This window comes from Manis javanica, chromosome 8 (assembly GCF_040802235.1).
Source record: "Manis javanica isolate MJ-LG chromosome 8, MJ_LKY, whole genome shotgun sequence".
Classification (NCBI taxonomy): Eukaryota; Metazoa; Chordata; class Mammalia; order Pholidota; family Manidae; genus Manis; species Manis javanica.
In genome coordinates, this window is record NC_133163.1 from 90,754,214 (window position 1) to 90,774,309 (window position 20,096).

General features: G+C 42.0%; 1 protein-coding gene and 1 non-coding gene across 5 annotated transcripts in view; one reads left to right on the forward strand and one right to left on the reverse strand.

Moving 5' to 3' along the window:
* Nucleotides 1-759: 759 nt before the first annotated feature.
* On the reverse strand, nucleotides 760-841 carry TRNAS-GCU (transfer RNA serine (anticodon GCU)). Its single transcript has one exon. It is a non-coding gene; the product is annotated as a tRNA-Ser (tRNA).
* A 341-nt stretch (nucleotides 842-1,182) lies between these two features.
* The window catches only part of KNL1 (kinetochore scaffold 1), a 113,147-nt gene continuing 94,233 nt past the window's right edge, over nucleotides 1,183-20,096 (forward strand). For all 4 annotated transcript variants that reach the window (XM_037018982.2, XM_073211645.1, XM_037018984.2 and 1 more), the window contains exon 1: nucleotides 1,183-1,313. The gene's annotated coding sequence lies outside the window, so the exon portion shown is untranslated. The remainder of the gene's footprint in view (nucleotides 1,314-20,096) is intronic.

Sequence of the window (20,096 nt, forward strand, 5' to 3'; positions counted from 1 at the left end):
TATGATGAGTTAAAATGATGTAATTCATGATGGTGCCTGTAGATAATAAATACTGAATAAATAAAGGTTGTTAAATGTGAGCGAATGAAATGGAATGAATCTGCCTGAGGGCATTCCAAGAGGGGAATCGCTTTATTTTTTTTCTGCTTCCTGTTACTCCCTCATTGCTTAAATCCAAGAGGATTTAACACCATCTGGAAAGGTAGACATGTCACAGGTCTTCAATCTCTGGTTTCTAGATACTACCAAGATTCCACCTGTTGTCAACATCTTTTTAATGTTTTTCAATGTAAACTTTTCTTGAGCACCTGCAGCCTGCTGGGGGCTAGGAGAGAATCCTAAACATCTGTCTTGCAGGAGCTTTTGAAGTGAAACCTGATATTTCATTGCAAGGACAGGTATTAAAAACCGTGGGTTAAGAGTGCACAATAATTGAAGCCCCTCGGTCAGGAGCTAGGTTAATTAATATGGAGCAGAACAGCATTAGGGCATACGGGAATGGCAATCGTGGAATTCTATATACTGCTGTTTAGTTGATACAAAAAGAAACTAACTGCGGCACGGACATTTTCTAAGATGTCTCTTTCCTTCTTTCTTTACCTATAAGGTTAGAATGTTCCAAAAATTGTCTTTCAAGCATGTCAAACTGAAATTGATAGTGCTATTGTAGTTGACTAATAAATAGTCACTGGAATATTCAACTGCACTCCGCGAACGAATTTACTTTCACTTGTTCAAATCCGAGGCAAAACGGAATACCGACGAGGATGGGATTCGAACCCACGCGTGCAGAGCACAATGGATTAGCAGTCCATCGCCTTAACCACTCGGCCACCTCGTCCCAGAAGTCTACGTCTTCGTAGTAACTATAGGGAGTAATACTAGGGGGATGTGACGCACTGTTATGGAAGCCGCCATTTTGTACGGAAGCAAAGATATGATCATTTTTATAACAATCAAAATAAGATGGCCGCCCCCTTGATGTGAGGGATCTGCAAAGGGGAAAGGCAAAATAAAATTGGGAAGAAAATGAGATAACCTTGAAGGAAATAAAGTCGGCAAACAGGCTGAAAAGTTTGATAAAAGGAGTTTTAAGAATAGGGTTGCTCTGGCGTCTGAAGGGCGGAGCCGACGCGTAGCGCGATATTGCGCATGCGCAATACGAAGGCGGTTAGATTTGAATACCTCTCTGAGGCCGTCTGGGCGTCGTGAGGTGAATTCGAGGGGCGGCGGTGAGAAGCTTGCCCTCTGTGGAGCGCGCTGGGCCCCAGACAAGTCTGAGGATAATTTGTCGAGCAGTTGGGCTGAGACGGGTAAAAAGAATGACCCTTTCGTTCTGGGATCCTGGGGTGGGGGCTTTAGGTTTTGCTTGAGCGCTCTGAGGGCCCCGCGGTGGGAAGTGGGGGAAGGTCCCTCAGCCTGGAAGCCTCTGAAAGAGCTGGGCGCAGAATAGACACTTCTCCCCGGGTTGGGGGCTCTTCTTTCCTCACCTCGGCCAGCACCTCTTTCTTGCGTCCCTCCTTCCTAGCGCTTCTCCCGCCACGCCTGGCTCCGCGGCCGGCTGGGATTACCAGTCGGTGGCTGAGTCAGCGCCGCGCCCGGGGCGCCCCGCCCCGCCATCTTCTGTCAGGGCTCCCGGACCCTTCCTCGCGAACCCCTGCCGTTTTTCTCTAGGGAACTCAAGTCTGTATTTCCGGCTCGGTCTTTCTTAGCTATAACTGAAGTAACAGCAATAACTGATTTTAAATTCTCGGCTTGTCGCGGTTTATTTAGTGTCTGATCCAGATGCTGGCAGCACTGGACATTCGGTTTCCTGAAGATGTACTAACAAATTAAGCCAATATTGTAGTACGCCGCAAATGAGTTTTTAAAATTTTCCCTCTGTCCCTATTAACTCAGAGTTAAAGTCCCTTTTCTTGCTATTTACAATAGAGTTAAAGAAAAAATATTTTTAAAAATTGCCTGTTGGAATTTTAAAGGTAGGTTTGCAGCGATATGACAGCTTACTCTAGATACTAACATTGAAGTTTTCACTCCATTTGAACTGAATCAATCAAATTCCTCAAATACTCGGTTCCTGTTGTCTTGTGCTAGGGCTAGCAGCGGATGGTTCAGAGTCCCTAACCTAGAAGAGTTTACAGTCCGGAAAGGAGAATAATTAATATATACGAATAACTATAATACTAGACAATGTAGAAGATTATAGGACTTATAAAGTGGTCCTTTAGGACCCATAGGTCCTTCTATAGAACAGAAAAGGGAAAGCTTATTTGATGCTTTGGCTTGGAGACTAAAGGAGGTTTCATTGAATAAGTGCCATTTGAGGTGAAACTTGAAGGGAAGAATGATTTACAGACATAAAAAATGTTAAGATTTTGCTAATTAAAGGTTGGGTTCCAAGCAGTATAATTCTTGATTATATGAAGGCTTGGGAGTGTTTACAAGACAAATAGATGTAAACTGAGTAGAAATGTTTATAGTGGTAGTATTAATGATGTGTTTGGTGCTAAATAAAAGACTAGAAAACACTACATGTTTATATTGAAAGGGCAGTGCTATCCAATAAAACTTTCAGTGATAATTGTAATGTTTTATATCTACACTGTCCAACACAATGCCCACTAGTCACATGACACTATTAAGCACTTGAAATGTGGCTATAGTGACTGAAGAACTGAGTTTTAAATTTTATTTCATTGTAATTAATTTAAATTTAAATAGCTACTGTATTTGGACAGCACAGGTCTACAACCTGTATCAGTGGGTAATGGTGGTATAAATGCAGGATGTGGACAAAGAACCAGATAGTAAATATTTCATGCTTTGTAGGCTGAATGGTCTCTGGCATGGTCTCTGTCACATATTCTTTGTTTTTTGTTTTGTTTTCTACAACCCATTCAGAAATGTATAACACCACTCTTAAGGATCCATTTGTCCCAGTAGCCATACTTTGCAGAGTGTCAGGGTTATTTAGACTTGTAGTTCCCAAACTTCCTTGGTTCATGGTACTCTGAGGCCAAAAATATACCTAACAATTCCATTTATTACATGAGGCTCAAACAACTTAAAAAGTTGCTAAGTTGAAATAAATTTACATCCTAAACACTTAGTAGTCATTTGAAAAATATATGTATACATTGAAGGAAAAGAAATTTTATTCTTAAGTAATCACAATTATTTACTAATTGGATGTGTGTACCTGTTGAACATTGCACAACTTCTCAAATTTTAGAAACAGATTTGACACTGCAACCCTCATTTCCTGTACCACAATGATAAAAAGAACTTGCTTTATATATCACAGCAACTGCCAAAAATCAAGCTTTGCAATAATACGTTATCAAAACTAACACAATGCAAGTGACACTATTTTGAGACAGTAGTTGATACAGTGGGATGGTAGTTCACACAGTGCCTGACAAATGTCAAGGATTGTTGTTCCTCTCAAAAATGTAAACATCCCAGGACACCTTTGTGATATGCTATAATACTGCTGCATGCCAGGTGCAGAGCTTTGGGACCAATCAATAATAAATGTGGCAGTGATCAAGAGTTCTACCATAATAGCATTTTACAAATGAGGCTTCATGTGAGGATATGGGGCCTCCTATTTTTATTGCAAGTGGAACTTACAGTTATATAATACAATATTTTTAAAGAGGGCTTCAGTAAGTTTAGAATATCAACAATTGAGTACCAACTTGTCCACAGTTTTGACAAAGAATGATACTCATGACTATTTCAAATTGTGAAGATGTTTAGGTGATCCTAATTTACTAGTATTTAATATTTAAATGTGAGTTTTTTTCCCGAAAGGAGAAGAAATTTGCAAATTGGTGATTGTAAAGGTAACTTAAAAGAATTGTTTCTTAATTACTCATTCAGCAAATGTTTATTGAGCTCCTATTATTTACAAAGTACTATGCTAGGTTCTTAGAATATACCAGTGGACATGTGAGACACTAACTTTATTCTCATAGAGTTGAGGCAAGGGTAGTTTGGGGAGAGAGCAGAAATAATTTACTTATCAGACTTAATTGCAGACATGGTAATGCTGCAAAGAAGACATACACAGTGTTACAAAGAATGCTTTTTCTCGGCTTTCTTGCCAAGAGAAAATAGCAAATATAAATTCATTGACTCAGGAAAGAGCTTTGTGTGGGCAGGAATAGAAATGCCAATATGGCTAGCATAATGAGTGAGGAAGACAATGGGATAAGGTTATAAGTGTGAAGTTTGGGAGGCAAGCAGGGACCAAATCTTGTAGAGCTTAGCACATCCTGGTGAATAATTTATTGTCGGTACAATGAGAAACCATTGAAGGGTTTTAAGTAGGGATTGTCTTAAATGTGATTTATGTTTAAGAAGATGCCTACTATTCAGAGAAAGGATTTTAGGAGGATAAGAGTGAAAGGATGAAGACCAGTGAAGTGAATATTGCAATATTCTCTGTGAGAGGGGATGGTAGCTTGAACTATGGGGATAGCACTGAAGATATAAGTGAATGGATTTGGGAGACATACATACCTCATTTTATTGAACTTCACAGATAGTGCATTTTTTACAAGTTGAAGGTTTGTGACAACCCTGTGTCAAGTCTATCAATGTCATTTTTGTAACAGCATTTCTTCACTTTGTGTCTCTGTGTTACATTTTGGTAATTATGGAAATATTCCAAGCTTTTCCATTATTTTTTTTCTTTTTCTTTTGCTATTATTAATGTACAATTATATAAACAACATTATGGTTACTAGACTCTCCCTATTATCAAGTCCCGACCACATACCCCATTATGGTCACTGTCTATCAGTGTAGTAAGATGCTATAGAATCACTACTTGTCTTTCCTGTGTTATACTGCCTTCCCCGTGTCACCCCCCCCTACATTCTATGTGCTAATCGTAATGACCCTTTTCTCTCCCCTTATCCCTCCCTTCCCACCCTCCTCCCCAATCCCTTTCCCTTTGGTAACTGTTAGTTCATTCTTGGGTTCTGTGATTCTGCTGCTGTTTTGTTCCTTCAGGTTTTGCATTGTTCTTATACTCCACAGATAAGTGAAATCATTTGATACTGTCTTTCTCTGCCGGGCTTATTTCACTGAGCATAATACCCTCTAGTTCCATCCATGTTGTTGCAAATGGTAGGATTTGTTTTCTTCTTATGGCTGAATAATATTCCATTGTGTATATGTACCACATCTTCTGTATCTGTTCATGTCCTGATGGACACTTAGGTTGCTTCCATTTCTTGGCTATTGTAAATAGTGCTGTGATAAACATTGGGGTGCGTCTGTCTTTTTCAAACTGGAATGCTGCATTCTTAGGGTAAATTCCTAGGAGTGGAATTCCTGGGTCAAATGATATTTCTATTTTGAGTTTTTTTGAGGAACCTCCATACCGCTTTCCACAATGATTGAACTAGTTTACATTCCCACCAGCAATGTAGGAGGGTTCCCCTTTCTCCACATCCTCACGAACATTTGTTGTTGTCGTTTGGAAGGTGGCCATCCTAACTGGAAGGAGGTGATATCTCATTGTGGTTTTAATTTGCATTTCTCTGATGACTAGCAATGTGGAGCATCTTTTCATGTGCCTGTTGGCCATCTGAATTTTTTCTTTGGTGAAATGTCTGCTCAGCTCCTCTGCCCATTTTTTAATTGGATTATTTGCTTTATGTTTGTTGAGGGACGTGAGGTCTTTATATAATTTGATGTCAACCCCTTGTCAGATATGTCATTTATGAATATATTCTCCCATACTGTAGGATGTCTTTTTGTTCTACTGATGGTGTCCTTTGCTGTACAGAAGCTTTTTAGTTTGATATAGTCCCACTTGTTCATTTTTGCTTTCGTTTCCCTTGCCCGGAGAGATATGCTCATGAAGTTACTCATGTTTATATCCAAGAGATTTTGTTGTTGTTGTTGTTGTTGTTATCATTAATCTACAATTACATGAAGAACATTATGTTTACTAGGGTCCCCCCTTCACCAAGTCTCCCCCACAAACCCCATCAGTCACTGTCCATCAGCATAGTAAGATGTCGCAGAATCACTACTTGTCTTCTCTGTGTTGCACAGCCGCCCCCCACATTATGCATGCTAATTGTAATACCCCCTTTCTTTTTCCCCACGCTTATCCCTCCCTTCCCTCCCATTCTCCCCAGTCCCTTTCCCTTTGGTAACTGTCAGTCCATTCTTGGGTTCTGTGATTCTGCTGCTGTTCTGTTCCTTCAGTTTTTCTTTGTTCTTATACTCCACATATGAGTGAAATCATTTGGTATTTGTCTTTCTCCACCTGGCTTATTTCACTGAGCATAATACTCTCTAGCTCCATCTATGTTATTGCAAATGGTAGGATTTGATTTCTTCTTATGGCTGAATAATATTCCATTGTGTATATGTACCACATCTTCTTTATCCATCCATCTACTAATGGACACTTAGGTGACTTCCATTTCTTGGCTATTGTAAATAGTGCTGCCATAAACATAAGGGTGCATCTGTCTTTTTCAAACTGGACTGCTGCATTCTTAGGGTAAATTCCTAAAAGTGGCATTCCTGGGTCAAATGGTATTTCTATTTTGAGTTTTTTGAGGAACCTCCATACTGCTTTCCATAGTGCTTGAACTAATTTACATTCTCACCAGCAGGTTAGGAGTGTTCCCCTTTCTCCACAACCTCGCCAACATTTGTTTTTGTTTGTCTTTTGGATGGTACCTATCCTTACTGGTGTGAGATGATATCTCATTGTGGTTTTAATTTGCATTTCATCCGAGAGATTTTTGCCTATGTTTTCTTCTAAGAGTTTTGTGGTTTCGTGACTTACATTCAGATCTTTGATCCATTTTGAGTTTACTTTTGTGTATGGGGTTAGACAATAATCCAGTTTCATTCTCTTACATGTAGCTGTCCAGTTTTGCCAACACCAGCTGTCAAAGAGGCGGTCATTTCCCCATTGTATATCCATGGCTGCTTTATTGTATATTTATTGACCATATATGCTTGGGTTTGTATCTGGGCTCTCTATTCTTTTCCACCGGTCTGTGGGTCTGTTCTTGTGCCAGTACCAAATTGTCTTGATTACTGTAGCTTTGTAGTAGAGCTTGAAGTCAGGGAGCATAATTCCCCCTGCTTTATTCTTCCTTCTTGGGATTGCTTTGGCTATTTGGGGTCTTTTGTCATTCCATATGAATTTTAGAACTATTGAAGAATGCTGTAGGTATTTTGATAGGGATTGCATTGAATCTGTAGATTGCTTTAGGCAGGATGGCCATTTTGACAATATTAATTCTTCCTAGCTAAGAGTATGGGATGAATTTCCATTTATTAGTGTCCTCTTTAATTTCTCTTAAGACTGTCTTGTAGTTTTCAGGGTACAGGTCTTTCACTTCCTTTGTTCAGTTTATTCCGAGGTATTTTATTCTTTTTGATGCAATTGTGAATGGAATTGTTTTCCTGATTGCTCTTTCTGCTAGTTCACTGTTAGTGTATAGGAATGCAACAGATTTCTGTGTATTAATTTTGTATCCCACAACTTTACTGAATTCACATATTAGGTCTTGTAGTTTTGGAGTGGATTCTTTAGGGTTTTTTATGTACAGTATCATGTCATCTGCAAACAGGAACAGTTTGACTTCTGCCTTGCCAATCTGGATGCCTTTTATTTCTTTGTATTGTCTGATTGCCTTGTCTAGGACCTCCAGAACTATGTTGAATGGAAGTGTGGAGAATGGGAATCCTTGTCTTGTTCCCTATCTTAAAGGAAAAGCTTTCAGCTTTTTGCTGTTAAGTATGATGTTGGCTGTGGGTTTGTCATATATGGCTGTTATTATTTTGAGGTACTTGCCGTGTATACCCATTTTGTTGAGAGTTTTTATCATGAATGGATGTTGAATTTTGTCAAATGCTTTTTCCACATCTATGGAGATAATCATGTGGTTTTTGTCCTTTTTGTTGATGTGGTGGATGATGTTGATGGATTTTCGAATGTTGTACCATCCTTGTATCCCTGGGATGAATCCCACTTGATCATGATGGATGATCTTTTTGATGTATTTTTGAATTTGGTTTGCTAATATTTTGTTGAGTATTTTTGCATGTATGTTTATCAGGGGTATTGGTCTGTAGTTTTCTCTTTTTGTGGTGTCTTTGCCTGGTTTTGGTATTAGAGTGATTTTGGCCTCATAGAATGAGTTTGGAAGTATTCCCTCCTGTTCTACTTTTTGGAAAACTTTAAGGATGATGGGTATTAGGTCTTCACTAAATGTTTGATAAAATTCAGCAGTGAAACCATCTAGTTCAGGAATTTTGTTTTTAGGTAGTTTTTTGATTACCAATTCAATTTCTTTGCTGGTAATTGGTCTTTTCAGATTCTCTGTTTCTTCCTTGATCAGCCTCAGAAGGTTGTATTTTTCTAGAAAGTTGTTCCATATCTTCTAGGTTATCCAGTTTGTTAGCATATACTTTTTCATAGTATTCCCTCATAATTCTTTGTCTTTCTGTGGTGTCCATAGTGATTTTTCCTTTCTCATTTCTGATACTGTTTATGTGTGTGTAGGCTCTCTTTTTTTCTTGATAAGTCTGGCTAGGGGGTTATCTATTTTTATTTTCTCAAAGAACCAGCTCCTGCTTTCATTCATTTTTTTCTATTGTTTTATTCTTCTCAATTTTATTTATTTCTGCTCTAATCTTTATGTCCATCCTTCTACTGACTTTGGGCCCCATTTGTTCTTCCTTTTCTAGCTTCATTAATTGTGAGTTTAGACTGTTCATTTGAGATTGTTATTCTTTCCTGAGGTAAGCCTGTATTGCAATATATTTCCCTCTTAGCACGGCCTTTGCTGTGTCCCACAGATTTTGTGTTGTTGAATTACTGTTGTCATTTGTCTCCATATATTGCTTGATCTCTGTTTTTATTTGGTCATTGATCTATTGATTAATTAGGAGCATATTATTAAGCCTCTGTGTTTGTGGTCTTTTTCATTTTCTTTGTGTAATTTATTTCTAGTGTCATACCCTTGTGATCTGAGAAGCTGGTTGGTACAATTTCAGTCTTTTTTAATTTACTAAGTCTCTTTTTGTGGCCTAGTATATGATCTATTCTTGAAAATATTCCATGTGCACTTGAGAAGAAAGTGTATCCTGTTGCTTTTGAATGAAGTGTTCTGTAGATGTCCGTTAGGTACATCTGTTCCAATATGTTGTTCAGTGCCTCTGTCTCTTTGCTTATTTTCTGTCTGGTTGATCTTTCCTTTGGAGTGAGTGTTGTGCTGAAGTCTCCTAAAATGAATGCATTGCATTCTGTTTCCCCCTTTAATTCTGTTAGTATTTGTTTCACATATGTAGGTGATCCTGTATTGGGTTATATATTCTTGTTGGATATCATTATGTAATGTCCTTCTTTCTCTCTTGTGACTTTCTTTGTTTTGAAGTCTGTTTTGTCTGATACAAGTACTGCAACTCCTGCTTTTTTCTCCCTATTAGTTGCATGAAATATATTTTTCAATCTTTGTATGTCTTTGGGTTTGAAGTGAATCTCTTGTAGGCCGCATATAGATGGTTCTTGTTTTTTATCCATTCAGTAACTCTATGTCTTTTGATTAGTGCATTCAGACCATTTATATTTAGGGTGATTATCGATAGGTATGTACTTACTGCCATTGCAGGCTTTAGAGTTGTGGTTACCAAGGGTTCAGGGGTAATTCCCTTACTATCTAATGGTCTAATTTAACTCACTTTGTATGCTATTACAAATACAACCTAAAGGTTCTTTTTTTTCCTCCTTTTTCTTTTTCTTCCTCCTCCATTCTTTGTATGTTATGAATCATATTCTGTACTCTTTGTCTATCCCTTGGGTCACATCTATTTAACCTTATGAATACTTCCGTCTATAGGAATCCCTCCAAAATGAACTGTAGAGGTGGTTTGTGGGAGGTAAATTCTCTCAGCTTTTGCTTATCTGAAAATTGTTTAATCTCTCCTTCAGATTTAAATGATAACCTTGCCGGGTAGAGTATTTTTGGTCCAAGGCCCTTCATTGCATTAAATATATCATGTCACTCCCATCTGGTTTGTAAGATTTCTGTTGAGAAATCTGATGATAGCCTGATGGGTCTTCTTTGTATGTGATCTTTTTTCTCTCTCTAGCTCCTTTTAAAATTCTATCTTTATCCTTGATCTTTGCCATTTTAATTATTATATGTCTTGATGTTGTCTTCCTTGAGTCCCTTGTGTTCGGAGATCTGTGCACCTCCATGGCTTGAGAGACTATCTCCTTTCCCAGATTGGGGAAGTTTTCAGTAATTACCTCCTCAGTGACACTTTCTATACCTTTTTTTCTCTCTTCTCTTTCTGGTATACCTATAATGTGAATATTGTTCCATTTGGATTGGTTACACAGTTCTCTCAATATTCTTTCATTCTTAGAGATTCTTTTTTCTGTCTGTGCCTCAGCTCCTTTGTATTCCTCTTCCCTAATTTCTATTTCATTTACCATCTCTTCTACTACATTTAATCTGGTTTTAAATCCTTCCATTGTATGTTTCATTTCAGCTATGGAATTTCTTAATGATTGCATCTCCAACTTAAATTCATTCCTGAGTTCTTGAATATTTTTCTGTACCTCCATAAGCATGTTTATGATTTTTATTCTGAACTCTCTTTCAGAAAATTTGGAAAGTTCAGTTTCATTTGGCCCTTTTTCTGGGGTTTGTGAGACTGTTGTCTGAACCAGGTTCTTTTGACATTTCATATTTCTATGTGGTACCCTCTAGTATCCAGAAGCTCCAGTCACTGGAGCTGCTCAGCCGCTAGAGTGATGTTGGGAGTCATAGGGGAGCAGAGCTCGTGCCTAGGGGAAGGAAAGATCTGTTTCCTGATTCCCATCTGCGGTGCCTGTCTCCAGTATCACAGCCAGTGGGCCGAGCACACAGGTGTAAGCCTCTGTGCTAGGTGTCTCTAGCTGTTGTAGGCCGGGCCTCCCTCTGGCTGGCCTGATGCCAGTGCAGTGACTGTGGGTTTGCAAGCCAGTGCTGTCAGGCCAGGAGGAGGGCTTGGCAGGCTGCGTGTCACAGTAGGGGGCCTTGGAGCTGAGCAGCCAGCCAGGGGGATGGAGCACCTGAAGCCCTTCAAAGTTCCCAACTTACTGGGCAGAGTGCAATCAGACAACCTTGTCCAGCTCTTCCTTCTCCCGCTCAGCAAGCTCCATGCAAACCCCTCCCCTTCAGCTGCCCTCTCGCTGCTAGGAAGCTTCTCAGACCGCCTGCCTTTCCTTTGTCCCAGAGCGGCCGGATGTGGGTCCCATCCTCTACAAACAGGTGGAATCTCAGTCTCATGCACTCCACCTGTCCCACCTCCCCAGCCTCCAGAGCACCACACTGTGTAGGTTTCTGCTTGCAAAGCAAATCTCCAGGGCTGGGTGTTCAGTAGTCCCAGGCGTCCACCTACTTCCCTCTCCATTTCTCTTCCTCCTGCTGGTGAGCTGGGGTGGGGGAAGGGCTTGGGTCCCACCAGATCAAGGCTTTCTTACCTTACCCTGTTTTGTGAGATTTGCTCTGTTCATGAGGTCTGTATGCAGTCTGGTTCAGCCTTCTTTCCTGTTGCTGTTTTAGGATTAGTTGTATTAATTAACTATATTTTCATACTATTTGTGGTTTTGTGAGGGGTTCTCTGTCCCACCTCTCATGCCGCCATCTTGAATCTCACCATTATTATTTTCATACGGTGATCTGTGGCCAGTGATCATTAATGTGAATGTTTTATTGTACCGTGACTGCATCCATATAAGACAGAAAACTTAGTTGATAAATGTTGTGTGCGTCTGACTACTGCACTGGCCAGACATTTCCCTGTGTCTTCCCTTGTCCTTGGACCAACGTGTTCCTTGAGACACAACAATTTTGAAATTAATAACCCTACAAAGGCCTCTAAATGTTCTACTGAAAGGAAGAGTCACATGTCTCAAGCTAGAAATGACTAAGCTTAGTGATGAGTCCATGTCAAAAGCCAAGACAGGCTGAAATCTAGGCGTCTTGCCCCAGTTAGCCAAGTTGTCAATGTAATGGAAAAGTTCTTGAAGGAAATTACAAGTGGTACTTTAGTGAATGCATGAATGATAAGAAAGCAAAAAGCCTTATTATTGACATGAAAAAAGCTTTAGTGGCCAGGATAGAAGTTGAAAAAAGCTTTAGTGGCCAGGATAGAAGTTCAAACCAGCCACAACATTCCCTTAAGCTGAAACCTAATCCAGAGCAAAGACCCAACTCTCTTCAATTCTATGAAGGTTGAGAGAGGTGAAGAAACTGCAGAAGAGTTGGCGCCTAGCAGAGGTTGGTTCAGGAGGCATAAGAAAAGAAGCCATCTCCAAAACATAAAAGTACAAGGTGAAGCAGCAAGTGCTGATGTAGGAGCTGCAGCAAGTTATCCAAAATATTTAGCTGAAATAGTTAATGAAGTAACAACAGATTTTCAGTGTAGGCCAAACAGCCTTCTATTGGAAGAAGATGCCATCTATGACTTCCAGAGCTAGGGAAAAGTTAGTGCCTTGGTTTACAGTTTCAACAGATAGGCTGCCTCTTGTTAGGGGTTAATGCAGTTGGTGACTTTAAATTGAAACCAGTGCTCACTGACCAGTCTGATAATCCTTGGGCCCTTCAGATAGATGCTGAATCTACTCTACCTAGGCTCTATAAATGGAACAACAAAACTTGGATGATAGCACATCTGTTTGCAACATAGTTTACTAAATATTTTAAGCTCACTGGTGAGACCTGCTTAATATTTTAACTCCACCATTGAAACTACTGCTCAGAAAAAAAGATTCCTTTCAAAACATTACTGCTCATTGACAATGCACCTGGTCATCTAAGAACTCTGATGGATATGAATTTGTTTTCATACTTGCTAACACAACATCTATTCTGCAGTCCATGAATAAAGTTTTGACTTCTGACTCATATTAAACAAATACTCTTAAGGCTTTAGCTACCACAGATAGTGATTCCTCTGATTAATCTGGGCAGTCAGTTGAAGACCTTCTGGAAGAGAATCACCATTCTAGATGTCATTAAGTTCTTAATTCTTTGTGATTTATGGAAAGACATCAAACAGGAGCAGGAGTTTGGAAGAAGTTGATCCCAGCCTTCATGGATGACTTTGATGGGTTCAAGACTTCAGTGGAATAAGTCACTGGAGATATGGTAGAAATAGCAAGAAAATAAGAATTACAAATGGAGCCTGAAGATGTGACTGAATTGCTGCCATGTCATGATAAAACTTGACCAGATGAAGAATTGCTTATTATGAATGAGCAAAGAAAGTGGTTTCTTGAGATGGAGTCTACTCTGGTGAAGATGCTTTGAAGATTGTTAAAATGACAACAGAGGATTTATTTATTTTTTATTATTTGTTTGTTTTATTAAGGTATTATTGATATACACTCTTATGAAGGTTTCACATGAAAAAACAATGTGGTTATTACATTCACCCATATTATCATGTCCCCCCTATACCCCATTGCAGTCACTGTCCATCAGTATAGTAAGATGCCACAGATTCACTATTTGCCTTCTCTGTGCTACACTGTCTTCCCCATGACACCCCACAGCATGTGTACTAAACATGATACCCTTCAATCTCCCTCCCTCCTCACCCGCCCTCCCACACCCCTCCCCTTTTGTAACTGCTAGTCCCTTCTTGAAGTCTGTGAGTCTGTTGCTGTTTTGTTCCTTCAGTTTTGTTTTGTTGTTATACTCCACAAATGAGGGAAATCATTTGGCACTTGTCTTTCTCCACCTGGCTTATTTCATTAAGCATAATATTCTCCAGCTCCGTCCATGCTGTTGCAAATGATAGGATTTGTTTCTTTCTTATGGCTAAATAGTATTCCAATGTGTATATGTACCACATCTTCTTTATCCATTCATCTACTTATGGGCACTTAGGTTGCTTCCAAATCTTTGCTATTGTAGATAGTGCTGCAATAAACTTAGGCGTGCATATGTCTTTTTGAATCTGAGAAATTACATTCTTTGGGTAAATTCCTAGGAGTGGAGTTCCCAGGTCAAATGGTATTTCTATTTTTAGTTTTTTGAGGAACCTCCATATTGCTTTCCACAATGGCTGAACTAGCTTATATTCCCACTAGCAGTGTAGGAGGGCTCCCCTTTCTCCGCATCCTCGCCAGTATGACAACAGAGGATTTAGAATGTTACATAAATTTAGTTGATAAAGTAGCATCAGGGTTTGAGAGCACTGACTTCAATTTTGAGAGTTCTATGGGTAAAATGCTGTCAAACAGTATCACATGGTACAGAGAAATCATTCATGCAAGGAATAGTCAATCAATGAGGCAAACTTCATTATTGTCTTGTTTTCAGAAATTGCCATAGGCACCCCACCCTTCAGCAACCAACATCCTGATCAGTCAGCAGCCAGCATCAGCAAAAAGATAATGACTCACTGAAAGCTCAGATGATGGTTAGCGGTTTTTAGCAATAAAGCATTCTAAATTAAGGTATATACATTGATTTTTTAGATATAATGCTATTATTGCACGCTTTATATACTGCAGTACAATATAAACATAACTTTTATATGCACTGGGAAACCAAAATCTTCATTTGATTCCTTTATTGTAATATTTGCTTTATTACGATGGTCTGGAACAGAACCTGCACTATCTCTGAGGTATGCCTGTATATATTAGAAATAGAACTACTAAAACTTAATGATAGATTGAATACAAGTGGAAATAGCTGTCATACTTGAATCTTAGAAGGAAAGTTTTCAGTTTCACAATTAAGTGGATATTTACTGTTTTTTAAATAGATACTGTTTGTTAGATTAAGGAATTTACCTTCTATTCCTAATTTGCTAATTTTTAAAATATGGATGTTAAAGATCATCAAACCTGTATTTCAGCTATTGAGATGATCATATGATTTTTCTCTTTGAATCTGTTAGTATGGTAAATTTTCAAATTAATTTTCTACTGTTAAGCCAATTTTGCATTGCTGGAATAATACTAACATGACCATGACATACTATCCTTTTTATAAATTGCTGGCTCCTTTTTGCTAGTTATTAGGATTTTTATATTAATGGTAATGAAGTTGGCATGTCTTTTCTTTCTTGTACTGCATTTATCTGGGTGTATGTGTAGGGGGTGAAGCATATGTGAAATGGAGGTGGTTGCATATAAGAGCTTTTTTTTTTATTTTGGTATCATTAATCTACAATTACATGAAGAACATTATGTTTACTAGGCTCACCCCTTCACCAAGTCCCCCCCACATACCCCTTCACAGTCACTGTCCATCAGCATAGTAAGATGCTGTAAAATCACTACTTGTCTTCTCTGTGTTGTAGAGCCCACCCCGTAACCCCCCCCACATTATACATGCTAATTGTAATGCCCCCTTTCTTTTTCCCACCCTTATCCCTTCCTGCCCACCCATCCTCCCGAGTCCCTTTCCCTTTGGTAACTGTTAGTCCATTCATTGCTTCTGTGATTCTGCTGCTGTTTTGTTCCTTCAGTTTTTCTTTGCTCTTATACTCCACGTGAGTGAAATCATTTGGTACTTGTCTTTCTCCGCCTGGCTTATTTCACTGAGCATAATACCCTGTAAGAGCTTTTTTTTTTGAGAGGGCATCTCACATATTTATTGATCAAATGGTTGTTAACAATAAAATTCTTTATAGGGGATTCAATGCACCATCATTAATCAACCCCAAGCCTAATTCTCAACAGTCTCCAATCTTCTGAAGCATAACTAATGAAGGGCCCCCACCAGTAAGATGCCAAACTTTCGGCTTCTCTTCGGGGTCCTCGGTTCCCGCCGGCGCCACCTGAAGCCCAATCACCTCTCACTCCCCTCCCAATCCCAGCACCTAGCCAATAGCCACCAGCCCCGTAGAAGTGACACCTCAATCAATTCATGCCCCTTCCTGTATTACCCAGCACCATTCCCTAATAAAGCGGAATTCTCCGGTGAATTGCTGCTGTGTGTCGCTCCTTTCTTTTCATTGGTGCTGAAACCCGGGAGACGGGACACCCCAACTGGGCCCCGTCTTCCCCCCCGACACCAGCAGCAGCTTGCCCTCGTCCTCTTTTTCCGGCGCTGGCTCATCACACTCACCACTCCTCTCTGGCCTTTAGGTAAGTTTTCCCCCCGGAGTGGGCCACTCTTCCCTGAGCTATCGCAGTGCCATTGACCGTGATCGTCCGGCAAGGCCCTGACGCTCGGGGATGAGGAGGGAATTCTCCCCACCTCAGGCCTTCACAGCTGCAGCAGACCCTCAGGCCCCTCCTCCGACAGCCATAAATCCCCGCCTCAGGCCTTCACGGCTGCGGCAGACCCTCAGGCCCCTCCTCCGACAGCCATAAATCCTCGCCTCAAGCCTTCACGGCTGCGGCGGACCCTCAGGCCCCTCCTCTGACAGCCATAAATCCCCGCCTCAGGCCTTCACAGCTGAGGCAGACTCTCAGGCCCCCCCCCTCCAACAGCTATAAATGAGGTGACTCCTTTGCGGATGAGAATGCTCCCTTCCCCCCCCTCCTTCTGCTCCGTCCGCCGAAATCTGTTCTGTCTGCCGAAAACTCCTAGCACTAGGTACCTCGTGACTCCGGCAAACTGCCTTCTTAGGGAAGTCTGGGTGACGACCCACACTTCCCAAGAAATTCCGACTCATATACGAGTTTCCGCAGATCACCAAGGATCATCGGGGACGCCCTTTGTCTCCTTGCGGTCTGCTCCCAGTCCGAGGATCTCCTTTCGTCTTCCCCTGTTTGTCTCCTTCTCTGTCCTTTAGCCATGGGAGCCTCCTCATCCCTCCCTGAAAGTTCACCTCTTGAATGCCTGCTTAAGCATCTGGCTACCCTCTCCCTGACGCCTGATATAAAACCAAAACTTCTCCGTAAATATTGCTCCCAAGATTGGCCGACATACCCCCTAGACAATAACAACCAATGGCCCGCAGGGGGAACTCTTGATCCTAACATCACTCGCGATCTTTTTAACTACTGCCAGCGCCTGAAAAAATGGAAGGAGATTCCCTATATCGAAGCTTTCCACATCCTCCTCCCCCCACCCCCTCCCAAGTTCTCCTAGCCTGCAAGCCACCGCCCCCGCAGAAGCCTCCCGTTCACTCCCTTCCCCTTCCCCCAGAACAGCCCTTCTCCCTTCCTCCCCCACCATCTCCTCTCCCATCTCACCTCCTCCACCTTTGTCCCCTGCAGATTAAGCCTGAGCCTTTCAGCCCCCCCTTTAACTAGGTCCCAGGGGCCTCCTCCGTCTTTGCCCTCATCACCTGTTTCTCCCGTTAGGGACCGCCTTTGTCTTCTCACATGTTTGTAGGGAGAATGGGAAAGCACCTTCCCCCATGTCTGAACGCAGCATTGGAAAGCACAAGCTAGAGAACAACCGGTGCAGTCCTTAGAAGTTATCTGTCCACAAAAACATATCTTGCCAAGACTCCTCACTCTGAAAATAGGGAGACCTTGAAGATGTGTAGAAACACCGCCCCTCCTTCTAAATATGCCCTTCCTCCACTTGCCGATGTGGCAGGAATGGAGAACAAAGAACATTCTGTTTACACATTCCATAAGCAATTAACTGGAGCCCTGCTGTAGCTCAGTTAGTAGAGCATGGGACTCTTAACCTCAGAGTCATGAGTTCAAGCCCAACTACAGCGGCAGAGGCAAGCAGCAGGGCTGCTAGCTGGCGACACGTGGGTCCGATTCTATCTTTCTTTATTTTCTTTGCCCCCCTTCTGCACTTCAGGACCTGCTCGACTAGGCATGGCTAGACCGCGTCACTCCCCCACAGACTGAGCCAGAACCCTTCAGTCCCCCTCAGACTTGGTCCCTAGGGCCTCCCAGAATTATCGCCCCCCTCTGGGAGGTAGCAGGATCCGAAGGCATCGTGCGCGTTCACGTCCCTTTCTCCTTAGGAGATTTAGCCCAACTAGAGAAACGCCTAGGTTCCTTTTCCACTGATCCTACGACATACATCAGGGAGTTTCAATGGACCCTCCAGTCTTACAGCCTCACACATCATGACATTTTCATGCTCCTGGCCAATACTCTCCCTGAAGAGCGTAGACGAGTTTGGGACTTTGCCCAAACGCATGCTACCGAAACCCACAGGACTGACCCCACCTATCCCCCTGGCCCCACTGCTGTCCCGGGACAAGACCCACACTGAGATTATAACACCGCCATGGGTCTCTGCTCTCGAGATATTTTTGCCTCCTGCTTAATAGCAGGTCTGAAAAAGGCAGCTCGTAAAGTAGTCAGTTTTCAAAAATTCCAAGACATAATTCAAAAGAGAGACAAAACCCCCTCCGAGTCCTTAGACAGACTCACTCAAGCCCTATTACAGTATACCAGCCTTGACCCAGAAACACCTGAAGGAAGACATGTCCTTATGACATACTTCCTAGCTCAAAGCTACCCCGACATTAAAGCTAAACTCAAAAAGTTAGAACAGGGCCCTGCTACCCCACAGACTGAGTTCCTAACAGTGGCCTTTAAAGTCTTCCATAACCGGGAGGAGGAGAAAGAATGCCGTAAACAAAAGGCTGATCAGGCCAATTTCCAGATGTTGGCCCAGCTGATAAAACCACAACCGGGGCGCCCCTCTACAAACAAGCCCCCCCCCCCAGGAGCTTGTTTCAAGTGCGGAAAAGAGGGACATTGGTCAAGGGCGTGCCCCTCCCCCAGATCTCCTACCTCCCCATGCCCCAGATGCCACAAAATGGGCCACTGGGGGTCTGATTGCCTAACCACCCGAAGGGGAGGCTGGACAAACAACCCCCATCCTAAGCCCGCCGTAGTGGGGCTGGCAGAAGAAGATTGACAGGACCCGGGGGCTTCTCACCCAACCATTTCCATCACCAAACAGGAGCCCAGGGTTACTTCAACAGTAGACGGTCGCCCCATCTTCTTCCTCCTAGATACAGGAGCCACCTTCTCAGTCTTGCGAGAATACCGGGGCCCTACCATGCCAGCCATTACTCCTATAGTCGGGGTAGGAGGTAAACAGATTTTCCCATTAAACACCCCCCCCCCTTTTATGCACAGTCCTAGACAATCCCATACCTTTCTCCCACTCCTTCCTGGTTATGCCCCAGTGTCCCATCCCTTTACTAGGACGAGACATCCTTTCCCTCCTCCACATTTCCATAACTATATCCACTCCCACAGCCCCCAGTACTCCCTTTCTGATGGCCCTCATAGCCGATGGCCCCCCTCTACCCAATGAAAGCTCTGGTTCCTCCCTCATACAGCCTGTAAATCCCAAAGTTTGGAACATTACAAGCCCCTCCGTGGCCCTCTGTCCCCCTGCCTCTATCAAATTACGTGACCCCTCTCAGTATATCTGTGAGGCCCAATATCCCCTAACCACTTCAGCCCTCATAGGCCTCCAACCCATCATTCAAGATCTCTTAAACAAAAATTACCTCAGACCCACTCACTCCCCATTTAATACCCCCATATTAGCTGTTAAAAAACCAACGGATCTTTCCGCCTCGTCCAAGACCTTCGCCTCATCAACATGGCCGTTGTCCCTATCCATCCCTTAGTTCCAAATCCATACAGCCTTTTATCGCAGATCCCTGCCTCAGCATTCCACTTCTCAGTCCTAGATCTCAAGGACCCATTTTTCTATCCCTCTAGACGCCTCCTCCCAAGATTTTTTCATCTTCACCTGGACAGACCCATACACAAGACATTCTGAACAACTCACTTGGACAGTTTTGCCACAAAGCTTCCGAGATAGTCCCCATATTTTTAGACAAGTCCTAGCTCAGGACCTCAAACAGTTTCATCATGATCACTCCAAGTCCACCTTATTACAATACATGTACAATCTTCTACTCTGCCGTCTCTCGTGGGAACAGTCTCAACTTGACACTGCCTCCCTACTTAACCTTCTAGCTTCCAGAAGTTACCAAGTATCCCCCATCAAAGCTCAAATCTCTTCCCCTCCTGTCACTTACCTCAGATTCCTTCTATCTCAACAAAGAAAGTCCATTACCTTAGACAGAAAATGGCTCCTCTCTGACCTGCCCGTTCCCAAAACCAAGGCAGAAATCCT